The 13156-nt window shown below is 40.6% G+C and overlaps 1 long non-coding RNA gene across 1 annotated transcript; it reads right to left on the bottom strand.

The window, feature by feature from the left end:
• Positions 1-7989: 7989 nt before the first annotated feature.
• On the bottom strand, positions 7990-9424 carry LOC121243754. The gene is made up of 3 exons (XR_005936247.1): positions 9357-9424; positions 8773-8874; positions 7990-8137 (listed from the first exon to the last, which is right to left on the bottom strand). It is a non-coding gene; the product is annotated as an uncharacterized LOC121243754 (long non-coding RNA).
• Between the last annotated feature and the right edge of the window lie 3732 nt (positions 9425-13156).

Below are 13156 nucleotides of genomic sequence, written 5' to 3'. Positions count from 1 at the left end.
TTTTGTGATGAAAACGGTTTTATGCATAATTTCTTTGCTCCTCAAACTCCTCAACGAAATGGGATAGTAGAGAGAAAGAACAGATCTCTTCAAGAGATGGCAAGAATAATGCTCAATGAGAACAACTTGCCTAGTTATTTTTGGGCTGAAGCGGTAAGTACTGCTTGTTATGTCATAAATAGAGTTATGTTAAGATCTAAGTTAGATAAAACCCCCAATGAGCTTTGGAATGAGAAAAAATTCAACATTGGTTACTTTCATGTATTTGAATGCAAATACTTCATTTTGAATGATAGGGATAATTTAGGCGAATTTGATACAAAATCTAATGAAGACATCTTTCTCGGGTATTCTATTAATAGTAAAGCTTATAGAGTTTTCAATAAAAAGACTTTGACTGTACAAGAATCTGTTGATGAAGAAAGCGAAGGTATAAATAAAACAGATAGTCTCAATCTCAACAAAGAGAACACAATAGAGTATGTAAAGATCATCAAAACTTGATGCAGGATGTAACCAAACAGTGGAAACTTGTGAAAGATCATCTATAGGAACAAATTCTAGGAGAGCCTTCATGAGGTGTAAGTACTCGATCATCTCTTAGAAATATTTGCAATCATACTGCTTTTCTATCTCAAATTGAACCCAAAAGTATTGATGAAGTACTTCTTGATGAATCTTGGATTTTAGCTATGCAAAAAGAGCTAAATCAATTTGAATGAAATGATGTTTGGATACTTGTCCCTAGACCTAAAAATCATACTGTTTATTGGAAGAAAGTGAATTTTTAGAAATAAGAAAGATGAGTCCGGAGTCATCATAAGAAACAAGGCTTGACTTGTAGCCTAAGGTTTCAATCAAGAAGAAGGAATCAATTATGATAAATATGCACTGGTTGCAAGATTATAAGCTATTCGAATGCTACTTGCTTATGTTTGTTATAAAGATTTCAAACTTTTTTGAATGGATGTTAAAAGTGCTTTTTTAAATGGTTTTATAGAGGTATATGTTGAGCAACCTCCAGGTTTTGAAAATCACATTTTTTCAAATCATGTTTTCAAGTTCACAAAAGTACAATATTTACTCAAACAAGCCCCTAGAGTTCGGTATGAGAGACTTAGTGGCTTCTTAACTGAAAAAGAGTTTTTAAGAGGAAAAATCGATATAACTCTGTTCATCAAATATGAAAAATATAATTTTTTTTTTTATTCAGATTTATGTGGATGATATAATATTTGGTGCTACTAATGAAAATATATGCCAAGATTTTGCTAAGAGTATGCAGGAAGAATTTGAAATGAGCAAGATGAGAGAATTTAACTTCTTTCTAGGATTGCAAATCAAGCGACCAAAAAAAAGAACATTCATCAATCAATCAAAATATATCAAAAAATTACTCAAAAAGTTTGGGATGGTGGTACGAAGGAAATTGGAACACCAATGATCTACCAAACTTGACAAGGATGAAGCCGGAAAGCTAGTTGACTAAAAGGTATATCGAGTTATGATTGGTGGTCTATTATATTTGACAGCCAGTAGACCAAATATTATGTTCAGTGTATGCTTATGTGCACGTTTTCAATCATTGCCAAAAGAATCTCACTTGACTGCAATTAAGCACATTCTTAGATATCTTGCTAGTACAATTGACCTAGGGTTATGGTATCATAAGTATACTTATTTTGTTCTAATCATCTACCCTGATGCAGATTATGCTGTTTCATTTCTTAGGTCATGCACTTATTTCATGGTTTAGTAAAAAGTAAAATTCTGTTGCATTATCTACTTTTGTGGCAGAATATGTTGTTGTGGGCAGTTGTTGTGCTCAAGTTCGTTACATGAAGCAACCAACTTGAGAATTTTAAACTCATGCACAATCACATTCCAATAAAATGTGATAATACAAGTGCTATAAATATTTCAAAGAATCCAATACGACATTCTAGAACTGAGCATATTGAGATTAGATATCATTTTCTTCGAGATCATGTGCAGAAGGCTGATATTATACTAGAATTCACAAGCACACACGATCAATTGGCAGACATTTTCACAAAACCTCTACCAGAAGATAGAATATGCATGATTAGAAGGGAAATATGAATGATGCATGCCATGACTATCTATTTATTATCTCAAATGACTTACAAAAACTTGAGACTTTTAGTCTCATTTCTCAAGTGCTCTTGCTCTTCATAGATCAACATGACATCCTTATCTAAAAGATTAGGTAGTCGAAATGAAGAAGTAAGCAAGGATTTTAAATCCTTATTCTCCTGCCTCAAGTCTCCTATTTTTTTGTTAGACTCATGAACAAGTCGTTGAAGTACACAAATGTTCTCGTTAAGCTTTTCACCCTAATGAGTTTTTGACTGCAACCGTGGGAAAATGCGATAATGGACGATGAATATCGAGTATCAAGACTCACAAGTTCATAAATGACTTCTTCATCTGACTTGCTAGTTAGGTCACTCTCATGCTGCATCATGGCACCTATGGTAGATGCAGAAATAACTAGTGGCTGGGGTGCAGTATACCCCATATAGTGAACAAGGGGATTGTTGGAAGAAGATTGCTGAGCCATTAAAGCGAATAGGGAATTGGATGTCAATGTAGATGGATTACAGAGAGCAAAGAAGACTTGATGCGAATTAAATGAAACTCAAAACTGATTTTATAGAGATGGAAATGAGAACAAGACAAGTTATTAGTTCTTCAAAACAAACTTAGTCAATATTACAAGACATGCGGGATGCATATTTTATTTAGCTAAGCCAGCGAAATTAACTGCAGACTATCCCTATTTTTCTCGTAAACGCTGAACCTCTGCTGTTAACTGTTGATGTTGACTTTGAATTTGTACCCTCTCTCGTTCCAACTCCTCTATTCGTGGTTGTAGGTCATGAGTGTTCTAGGCCACAAATTTCTTCAACTCATTGTTTTCTTGTTTTAATGCTTTATTCTTTCTACTTTTATTAGCAAGCCACTGATGCAACTCAAATATTTGATTGTTAAGCCGATCAAGCTCACTCACCCTTGCCAATAACTTCTGAGACATGGTCGTAATGATGCAGCATATTGAGCACTAGTATTCTTGATCCTGCAAGAACCTCGGTATCAGTCCTGCTTGAAAAATGCATCTCTACTCCTATCATGGCCGTCGGTATCAATCCTGCTTTAAAAATGTATCTCTGCTCCTATCATGGCATTGACGGCCTCATAAGAGAAAATTAGCAGTTGGGGCATAAATTGTTCCTAATTCAAATCTAGAACATTATTGGAAGAATGTTGCTCAGCCATGCTATCGTGGTGAATAAACTGAAACTAGGTCAATAGGCAATGCGAGAATTTGTCCGGTGAAATAGTCCTTTTACAGAAACCCAGAGCATTAAAATCTCTGCAAAAGGTGTTCGAGTTAATCCAGGTAGGACCCAGGTGGGGCTCAAGTATAAAGGAATTTCAACCTCAAGTTGTCTATACAATAAAGTCAAACACGTCAATGAACCAAGCATGAGCAAGAAAGGGAACAAGCTCGCAAATGAAGCTCTTAGAATAATTTTGTACATCTCATGATAAAACTCGAAATTGAATTAAGGCTCAAAATTATTCTTGTATCATAAAACATCAAATTACATTTTCCACATATGCATGACATATTTAAAAATTAAAAGTTTGAAATTTGAATTTTTGAAAGATGATTGATTGTCATCTTTCACATGTGCATGTTTTGTTTGAAACTTTTCAAAAGTGAATGATGATGTTTTTGACAATTTCAAGAAGGAAAAACTTTGATTTAAATATTTTGAAAAGTGAATGATGTTGTCTTTGATAATTACAGAAAACAAAACTTTGATTTGAATATGTTGAAAAGTGAATGATGTTGTCTTTGACAATTATAGAAAATTAAACTTTGATTTAAAAATTTTAAACAATGAATGATATTATTGTCTTTGACATTTGAATCATTTCAAACTTGAAAATGAAGTATCATATGCCTGTAAATAGCTCATTCGAGATCTTCAAATTAACAACTACAACAACTTGAGGATACGCACATCATTGCAAGTTTTACAACATTCATTCAAAGCTTTCACTCTCTCTTCTCTAAGCATTGAGCATTAATCCTTGTTCATTTTGAGAGAGATGTAGTTTACGTTGTATTGTTTTTATTCCACTCATTGAGAAGTGCTTTCTAATAACTTACCCACTATCAGTTCTTGTATCAGTAAAAGGGTGTGTATAACCCTTGTGCGTGTAGAAGGTGTTCTGCACAGGGAATAAATGTTGAATCACCACTTGTAAGGTGATTACAAGTCTAGAGTGAGATCTACAAGGATTCTTTGTAGCGGTACTGCTAAAAGGTGTAATAAGTTTCTATCTCCACCTGAAGGAGGTTGAATAGTGGATTTGGAAATTCTCAAGGGGTAGCTCGAGGCGAGGACGTAGGCAGTGGCGCTGAACCTCATTAAAATACTAAGTTTGCTTTGTCTTACCCTTACCCTTTATATTTATCACTGTTTCGTTCATATTTTATATTGTGTATTTGATTTATAATTGCAGATTTTAAAATACAACCCAATTCACCCCCTTTTGTGTTAGTCATCTGGGCAACACATTGTCTAGGGCCAAAGCCTTTTGAACTCTTCGTGCTACAAACCAAGTCTCTGGACTTTTCGCGATGCATTGGCTAGGGCCAAAGCCTCCCGAGCTCTGCCCTGCACATAGCTAGTCTGACACAAGTCCCGTGACTTGCCGACTTTCGAGTTACAAGTCAAGTCACTGGACTTGCCGTTATGCACTTGTTAGGGCCAGAGCCTCCCTCCTAGCTCTGCCCCACCCACAGCCAATCGGACACAAGTCCTGTGACTTGTTGACCTTCATGCTACAAGCCAAATCTTAGCACTTGTTGCGATGCATTGGCTAGGGCAAGAGCCTTCCGAGCTCTGCGCCACCCACAGCCAATCGGATACAAGTCCCTTGACTTGCCGACCTTCGTGCTACAAGCCAAGTCTCCATACTTGCCCCGATACATTGGCTAGGGCCAGAGCCTCTAGGGCTCTGCCCCGCCCACAGCCAGTAGGATAAGTCCCTTGAGTTACCGACCTTCATGTTACAAGTCGAGCCCCAGACTCGCCTCGGGTTTTGGTTGGGCTAGAGCATCCCGAACTCTGCCTACACGGCCCTTTGGAAAACAAGTCCCTAGGCTTGCCACTGTGGTCGACAAGGCTCAGCCCCGAGACTCGCCACGGGGTTGAGAGGCCTTGAGGTGAAGGCCAAGCTCGCCTCGTGGTTTACACGTAACAACGTAGACAGAGGTCCCGAAGAAGTTAGTCATGAGACCTATGTCTAAACAAAAATGAAAGGGAGAAAACACGAAAGAATAAGTACGAAGGGGCTCAAAGCCTGTACCCTGTACAAAAGTAACTAAGAGGACAGAGGGAGAGTGCCTGGGACGAATGGAGGCATTCCTGGCTTCTGAAGGTTCTTGACAAACCATAAGTCTGAGGGTTTGGTTCTAAGGATGCCAGTCTCAAAGTATTGAGATCTGCCTCTGGATATTCCCCTAGATGGTTCCATAGCCATTCGAGTCCCTCCTTGTAGCCATAACCCAAGCAGCGTTGTGTATGGCCTGAGTACGCTGAATCTGGGACCTGATCTCCCCCTTGTATAGGGTGCTTGCCTCTTGGCTGGATTCCATGACCGAGATGTGTGTGTCCCAAGCGAAGATAGTGTTCGTCGCATGCAGTAACTTGGCTTTGAGCCCATCGATCAGAGCATCCTTTTGCCGCACCTCATCCTTCTAACGTCGGACTTCCCGGGCAAGTGAGAAATGCTTGAACAACAGTCGAGAATGTCTCCTAGTGGCTATGGCCTACTCCTGGGCCATCTGGTCCTTCTCATCCAAAAGCGTCAGGAGCCCCGTCCAAAGCAATCCCAGCTCCTCCTCCCTTTTCTATAGGTCCTTCTGCACATCCTAGAGGCACCTACACTCCAAGGAAACTCGAGTGAGCTCCACTTTGGTCCTAGCCAGCTCCATCTTCAGCCTAGACTCCTTCCTCTTTAGCTTTTGTACCTTCTCCCATAGGAGCACATGGTGTTTCTTCATGGACTCAAGGTCCTCTATTAGCCCGGTGTGCTCTAAGGAGAGGGCATTGATGTCCCGGTTCACCTTGCGAACCTCCAGACGGGAAAGAAGGGCCTAGGGTCGAAGTGCCCGGTTCTCCTCCTCAAGCTCCCCGAGCTTCTTGACGATGATGCCTACAAATGAAGAAGGTGTTAGAAGGAGAAAGGGGAATGCCCCACAAGAGGAGCTAAGTAAAAGGCAAAGCGTAATTGGACAAAAGGGGCCTCAGCTTCTGGGCTTCCTGCTCAATTGCCTTGGCCCGAGCCTGCTCAAAACCTGGGCCTATGGTTTGGCACGCCTCTGGTCCGGCATAGGAAGAAGAGGCTACAGCCCCAGCTGCCAAGAAGGCTGTGGCAAGTCTTCGATGGACTCCAAGGAGGGACTTGCACTGGAGGGTTCCGGCACATCACCCTCCACCTGTTTGGGGACCTCACTGTCCTTCATGGGTCCCTTAGATACGGCTAGGCCCAAGGAAGTTCTTCGACCTATGAAGGCCCCTCATCCACCGTGGGCCGAACCTCCTCCTCAGCCGAGCTTGGTCTGTTTGTTGGAGGGCATGGCTGGGATGCCTCTTTCAGAGAAGGTAGGAGCTCCAAGGAAGATCGTAGGAGAGGTGACGAGATCGACACCCGATCATCGCTTAGCTCCACAACAGAGGGGAGCTTGGACCCTCCTCTGTAACGCCCTGACTCCGAGAGTCCGGAGAGTTAACTTATATAACCTGATAATCAACTCCAATAATCCAAATGTATCTCCAATTCCAAGAATATATATACTTCCAAAACTTCAAATCAAACCTAAATACTTTAAATTAATAAACCATACATACTCACATATCAAATCCTCAGTCCAACAACCCAAATAAAATATCAACTTTTCTCCATGTCTCAAATAACAAATTAGAATAGAATAAAATTAACATAAGTTTCCATAAACCGTATAAATCCATTGAAATCAACTTAATAAATAAATAACATCCAACAGCAGTACTAATACCACAAGATACCCACTATCTATTCACGGATAATCTTGTCCACAAACTCTAATACTGATCCTCAGCTGAACTATCAATGTCATCTGAAAATATTATGAAGATTAAGGGGTGAGTTATCAACAACTCAACAAGCAGAGAGCACATACTAGCATGTAAACATGCGCATTTATAATATTCAACATATAGAACAAAACATTTACTTTCAGAATGCAGAAACAATATATTTTCTTTCATAATGCATAGATAAAACTTGTTATAAAACATCAGAGCGAAATTTTCAAAAAAAAGAAAACAAACTTGTTCCTAAAAGGAAATCCTTTGGCATATCCAAACTAAAACATTATATTTATATGATCTCATAGCATCACATCGGGACAAATACCATGTTTAACCCCCGTGGTAGGGTTATAAACCACCATTATACCCGTGGTTGGGCCGTATTCCATGTTTCACCCCCGTGGTAGGGTTATATACCCGTGGCTGGGTCGTATACCATGTTTCACCCCCATGGTAGGGTTATAAACTACCATTATACCCGTGGCTGGGCCTTAACAGAAACAGAACGGAACATCATCGAAATCAGATCACATTCAAATAAAGAATCAGAACTTCATGCCAAGGTTTTCAGATGACACATCACATCAAAATAAAATACTGATTAGCTTCAGATCATTTCACATGTTCGAAATAAATAGAATCCAAAACATCTTCATTTATTCATAGCAAAAACTTTTAGATTTTCATATTCGCTCTTTTTACATAGTTCACAAACAAAATGCACAAAATTAGCTCATATCTACACCAGTCATGACAGAAAATATTTTCTCTTATATAGAATTTATACATATGCAAAACAAACATCTGAGGTCGTTTTCAGATTTCTTTTCAAAAACAAATATGCATATTTTCAAAGTCAACCTCATTTTATTTCTTTTATGCAAAACTAGTATATGAACCCCGCTTACCTGACTTCCGTGTATTATCAGCACCTTGAGTTGGAACTCTAGTAGTGACACCACCTAAACAAAACATGTACCCAGCATTTAATAAACCAATACAGTAAGCTACTATTTATTGAGTAATAAACCAAAACAGTCCCCTCTTAACTCAATAACTATCATAACAATTAAACCCGAACAGTACTCTCCTCAAACCATTCGCATTTAAAACCCAAAACAACCACCTTTTATTAACACCAAACCAACCATAATCATTTCCAAAACCCCCAACAGCAACTCCAATGATTAAAACATAACCCAAACCATACTTCACCTCCAACCTTCAAATAAAATTTTCAGTACAAGCATTAATATTTTAGTCTTTCAACAATTCGAGACTTGCATAAAATATCCAATACAATTAGCTCAAAACACCCATAAATTTACACCAACTAGTTTCAATTAAAAGCCCAAAGCAGTCTCACAAAGCCATCCAAAAATCATACTCCTCAACTTCAAGAATTCCATCACACTCCACCATAATCCAACATATAAAACACCAACACAATATAAATTTATACCTGTAATAGATTGCCCAAAAGTCACTGTAGTAGTGCAAAAATTTTACCCACGCCACACTCAAATCAGTAACATTACTACATTTCACAACCAACCACAATATCCAAACCCTACCAAAGGCTTCGGGAGTAACTTACCTAACAGAGTCACGAAAACTTCAAACCACTTCAAACCGACACAACCCACTGTAGTCTATGCCCAGAAAATTCACAGTAATCTCTAGTGAAAGAGAAAGTGACCTGCGCAAGGAAAGCTTGAGAAGTTTGAGTGTGTGCATACAGCAAGCAAAACAGAGTGGTTTGTGTGTGTAAACAAAACAGCGCAAACCCGCATAGAAGAGAGGCATGTGCGGGTAAACCATAAGAAGAGGAAAAAGAAGAAAGAAATAAAAATTAAAAAAAATGAAAGAGACAAGCTGGATTGAGAGAAGGAATTAAGAGCAGTTGTTCAAGAAAAAAAAAAACAGCAGTGGAGTCAAAAGCTGAAGCTCCAACACTCGGGTTGAACGCACGGTGAAGGGATAGAGAAATTGAGAGGAACCGATTGAAAAGGTCTGCAGAAAGGTGCGAGTTCGTTTCTTGAGCATGATAAGAGGTAAAACAACTACAAGAGTTATGGGTTTGGTGTGCACGGTTTGAGCGATTTGTGAAAATGCAGTGCAGTGGGAAGAAACCGTGCAGAAGAAAAGTAGTGCAGCAGAAAAAGGGATTTAAACACTCACCAAAACGACGCCAATCGAGTCTCTCATCAAGTGCTCGTGGGCCGGCTTCGTGCAACTGGGCTGACTTCAAAGAACTGGGCTTAGAGCCCGAATGTTACAGCCTCCCCCTGAAGAGGCAACATCTTCCTGATCGATAGCCACCAAGATGGAAAAAGAGATCGGGTACCCCGTTGCAGCCATGGGCAGAACGGTCAGAAGGGCCTCCCGAGCAAGTGTCTCCTCGAACGAGACAAAAGATTCCATGACCACGATCCCACGAGGGGCAGGTTGAGTGAAGGCGGTGAATAGGGCAGCCTAGAAGACTTTGTCATCTTTCTCCTCTTCTGCGATAAACACCAGCGGGACAGATGCCGACGGAATGGACTATGAGGTGAACGTCAAACGTTGTGCCCTGCTCCTAATAGACCCCCAAAAAGGTAGAATTGGGACCTCAGGGCACTCGGGACGCGTGCGCTTTGATCCCCCGCCTCACTCCTAGTAGACCCTCGAGTAGGAGGAACTGGGACCTCAAGGCTTATGGGATGCGCGCACTAGGATCCCTCGACCACCCTCCTTGAAGCCTTGTGGGGAAAGGGGGGTTTAGTTCCTTTGGCTCAGCTTTGGAACAAGCCCTCTTTGCTCTAGGACCCGTCCGACGTCACCTCGGGGAGCTCTGCCTGCCTCGTCATGAACCACCTTTGGCCGTTTCCTTCCGTTGCCTGTCGCAGGAGAAGTTGAGTGGTGCTTCTGACCCCAAAGGGATGAGGGGTCCCCCTTGATGTCCACCTCATTGGGGAGGAGGTGGCAGCCAATGAGTGGAGACCGTGAGTTATGAGGGAGGAAGGGATAGTGGGTGGTTTTCGGCATGTTATAAGGTTTAGGGGTGGTCATTTGTCTAAGCAAAGGGTTGTTGTGCGTGAGTGAGGTCTCTTGCAGTGTGCTAAGGGTAACGAGGGAATTAAAGTGGACTTGAATAAGAATGTGATTCACGTTCTATGCATGGAGTTCAGTATATGTATGTGTGTGTATATATATATATATATATATATATATATAGGGAATCGGTTTAGGAAATTTAACGTGAAGCGATTTGTAAAGTTATAACTCTGTTGGGATAGACTTCTATTGGGGTGTGAATTTGTAAAGTTCTATTATGAAGAGGAATGTGGAATAGTAATTGTGTTTGGAGTTGAAAACTTTCATGTGCTTGGAGTTTATAATAAACCAAGCCTTAATTCTTAAAGTCAAAAATAAACATAACACATACAATAAAATTTTTATGGGCTTTTAGAAAAGTTCTTGAGCTATTACCAATTAGTTAGGGCCCACTTGATCTATTAAATGAGATTTAACTCATTTATTGAGATTCATACTTTCTTTGAACAATTTCTGGGCCCATGACCTATCTAAAATAATCAAATAAACCTCAATTGGGCTTCTATAATTCTTGGTCCATTAACCTAATTTAGGCCCAATGAAATTATCTATAATTTATCCCTAATAATATTGGACCGGGTCGTTACACAAATAATGGACTTTAATTATCTAAACTAGTTAATGTGTGTTAATCCTAATTTTATGATCAAGTTATTAACCTTGTGGTGCTAATTCCAAAATCTCACTTCGTAGCTTTTTTTTGTTTTTGTTTTAAAGGACTCGCGTCATAGCTTGTCACCTATACAAAGCACTATACATTATTAAACTTTTTAAAAAACATGTCATAATATTCTAGTTAATTAAATACATTCTATAGAAAATAACTTAATAATTGTTCAGTTTTATACAAAACTATGAAATACTAATATTATTTAAATACCCATAACATGTTAGATTATTATCCAAATTTGTCAAAATAACAAAAAATTCGATTCGGTAATTAGACTTGGTCATATTTAAAAATCAAGCCCTTGTGATTTATTGTAACTTAATCATAAAATTAATACATAGTAATATAATTTTAACTCTGTACGGGGGTTCTCCCCCATTGGCCCATATAGCAAGTCCATGATGGACCACAGGGAAAGCAAGTTAGAGAACCTGGCCAAGCCCAATGACCCTCTAATAAAAGGAATCAGAGGGTCTTTGCAGAGTACTCGGCCCACGAGCAAAACCACCCACGAAGCAACCCACGCATTGCGAAATCCGACGGCAGGGGTAGATTAGACTCGCCGCCATGACACCACCCCGATGACACCCTACCCTAGGGAACTTGTGCAGGCAGGTGGGCTGAAAATATAAAAAACACTTGATCTCCTGACAGCAGGTATGGAATGGCTTAACAGGGAGCGTCCTCAGGGAAAAGTGAGTCTGAGAGCCACACCGCATTGATGGCGCCACTCTCTAGACTGTACGCCGCATTAATCATACCGCTCCAGAAGCCACACCGAATTAAAGAACTCCGACTAAGTGAACAGTTGAAGTGACATGGATTCCCCGAAGCCAAGTATGAGTCGTCCCCACCCAGAAACCTAGGATAAAAGCCGAACCCTAAGTACGAAGAACTTTCTCTGATTCCAGTAAGCTCATGCAGGAACTACTAAGAAGATATACTAACTTTAGCATCGGAGACTCCCAGGCCTCCACCAAGACCCCTCTCATTCTTCGTGTCTTCTCAATGGTGCTAAAGCAAGATTCAAGACCCAAGTTGTTGGAACCCAGCCCAGAGGCCTAAGAAATACCATGTTAATAGTGATGCCGTCTGTGGGACCTCTATAGACTACACGTGTCCTTCGTATACATGTGACAACCTATTCTTAGACAACTTGGGGACAAGAAGAAATGATGTCAACAAACATGGAAGTGAGGCTCACTGCAATGGAACAACATGAAGGAAAGCTCACTACTGAGGTGAAGACCCTCTGAAAAGAGAACGGGATGCTCAGAGTAGCCACCAACGCACCAGAAAATGAAGCAGAACAAAGTAGTAGTGAGCACGTAGGATCCAGAAACGTAGGAGGAGGAGGTGATGCGGAGGAGGAAAGAGAAAACTTGCAGGACGAGTTGCAACATTAAAGGAAAATAAGAAGAAATAGCGAGAAAGATGGGCACATCGTCATCAGTAGAGCAATTGCTCACCAATACGGGCCTACCCAACACCGAGGAGGTGATGGCTATGCCCCTACCAACAAAGTTCCTAGTTTCGCTCATGGACATGTATGATAGGGCTAGAGACCCCCTTGGCCTTGAACACTTAGAAACCTTCAGAGCCCACATGACCCAGCATAGTTTCTCGGGAGAAATGGCTTGCAGAGCTTTCCCATAGACTTTGAGGGGGGCGGTGAGAGTATGGTTTGGGTCTTTGGCATCCAGTTCCATAGACAGATTTGGGGAGCTAGTCCGCTTATTCCTCACACAATTTATGGTGAGTCAGAGAATAAGACACCCCACGACGTACCTCCTCACCATCAAGTAGGGGGAAGACGAAAGTCTGAAGACATACCTATCCAGGTTCAACAAAGAATGAATGACTACGGATGGCCTGAACGAGAAGATAACTTTGGCGGTGCTTTTAGGAGGAGTGAGGCTACGATCCTAATTCATGGCAGAATTGGCAATGAGAACTCTTGCCACACTACGAGAATTCATGGATCAAGCCGACAACTTTATTAATGCCGAGTACACACTTTTAGCCTTAACTGAGTTGAGGAGGAAAAAACTGGAACAAGCAAAATAGGAAGGGAAAGCACTGACTAGAGGCAAGGTTTACGAGAAGCCAAAGAAAGGGCCATGCGACAACAGAAGAGAAGAAGCCCTACGAAGGGACTGGGGCTTTGATTTGACCTACCGGCGCTCGCCATCCAAAAACATGACAGCCAACCAAC

This window comes from Juglans microcarpa x Juglans regia, chromosome 8D (assembly GCF_004785595.1).
Source record: "Juglans microcarpa x Juglans regia isolate MS1-56 chromosome 8D, Jm3101_v1.0, whole genome shotgun sequence".
NCBI classification, from domain to species: Eukaryota; Viridiplantae; Streptophyta; class Magnoliopsida; order Fagales; family Juglandaceae; genus Juglans; species Juglans microcarpa x Juglans regia.
The sequence above is the reverse complement of the archived record's forward strand: the minus strand, read 5'-3'. Positions and strand labels throughout refer to the sequence as shown.